This window comes from Otolemur garnettii, unplaced genomic scaffold, assembly GCF_000181295.1.
Source record: "Otolemur garnettii isolate 467f Iridium unplaced genomic scaffold, OtoGar3 scaffold00076, whole genome shotgun sequence".
NCBI lineage: Eukaryota > Metazoa > Chordata > Mammalia > Primates > Galagidae > Otolemur > Otolemur garnettii.
In genome coordinates this window covers 88828-90440 of record NW_003852471.1, presented here as the reverse complement: position 1 = coordinate 90440, position 1613 = coordinate 88828, and positions in this window count along the sequence as shown.

Sequence of the window (1613 nt, the reverse complement as noted above, 5' to 3'; positions counted from 1 at the left end):
TTGGGAAATTTTCATGTAAGATGTCCTCCAGTAGGTCTTGTATTCCTTTGGAATGTTTTTCTTCCCCTTCATGGATTGCTATAGTTTGTAGTTTGAGTCCTTCATGAACTCTCATAATTCCATAATTGAAAATTCGACTTACTTTCTTTTCTTCCACCTCTTTAACCACCTGAGTTAGCTCAAGAGCTTTATCCTCTAGCTCTCAGATTCATTATTCTGTATGCTCTAATCTGTCATTGATATTTTCTGGTGCATCTTTAATTTTCCTGATCAACCTCTTTATTTAGTTCTTTAATTTTCATCATGTCTTTTCTATGTTCTTCATATCTTTCATCCATTTTGGGGGTCTGTTTTTCCACTTTTTATTGATTCTCTTTATTTTTTGCCATTCATATTTTAAATTCCCTTTCAATCATTTCTATTAATTCTTTATAGGTGCAATCCTCTGGGGTAGCTACCTCATGATGCTTTGGAAGGTGGTTGCTGTGTTCTGGTTTTTCTTGTTGCCAGAAATTCTATTTGTTCCCCCTTATGTGTGTTTTCTTCTAGTTCACTTCCTTGCCCAGCTCTTGCTGTCATACTACCTCCTTCACTTTAAATCACCTTGTCTCTGAGCTTAGGTGTTTAAGTGGCCTTTTCGTATATATTCAAACAGAAGAAAAGGGAAAAAAGTGAGAAGACATGAAGGAAACAAAAAGATAAAGAACATGAATAAATAAAAGTTAAAGGAAGAAAGAATGAATGAAATAAAGAAAGAAAGAAAAGAAGAAGAGCAATAGGTTAAATGATGGTGGTTGGCAGGGTGCTGTGAACTACCCATATACCTCTAGGACTTTGAAGGGCCAGCCTGAGTCCCTCAATTTAGTGACTCCTTACCATCTTGGGAAAAAAATCGGACCCTATCTCCAATAAATATAGAAAAAATCAGTAGGGAGTACCTCCCAATACCATCCCAATACCCTACCTCCAGTAAATATAGAAAAAACCAGTGAGGCCCACCTAATACCATCTTTCCCAAGGGCAAAGTTATAATAATAACTGTAGGCCTTGAGTTTATGGTCTCATTGAGCCCACTCATTGTCAAGTCTCCCCAGCCATACCAATGCTTTGACCCTCTAGCCTTCAGAGAAAAGAAAAAAAAAAAAATAAAGAAAATTAAAAATACAATTTTATAAGATGAGAGAAAAGGGAGATATCTTAGTTTTCATTTGAGAAATTTATATGGAAAAGAAGAAAAGTAGAAAAATTTCTACCAAATGAATGACAAAGGTAGACAGAAAAAAATTAAAGAAAGAAGGAAAGAAAGAAAGGAAGGAAGGAAAGAATAAAGGAAGAAAGCAATAGAGAGAGAAAAGAAGGAAGGATAAAAGGGGTTAAAATACTGTAACCAAAATTGAGGAGCCTTTGCTAGTGAAGAAAGTAAAAATGGAAAAATAAAAATACTATGAAAGAAAAGAAAGCAAAACAAAAAATGACAATGAAAACAGGAACAAATTGGAGAAAACTAAAGAAAGAAAATTGGGGAAAAGAAGAAAAAATGAAAAGAGAAAAATGTATGTGTGTGAGTGCGTACTCATATATACATATGATAATATATTTTTCGGTCATCATGT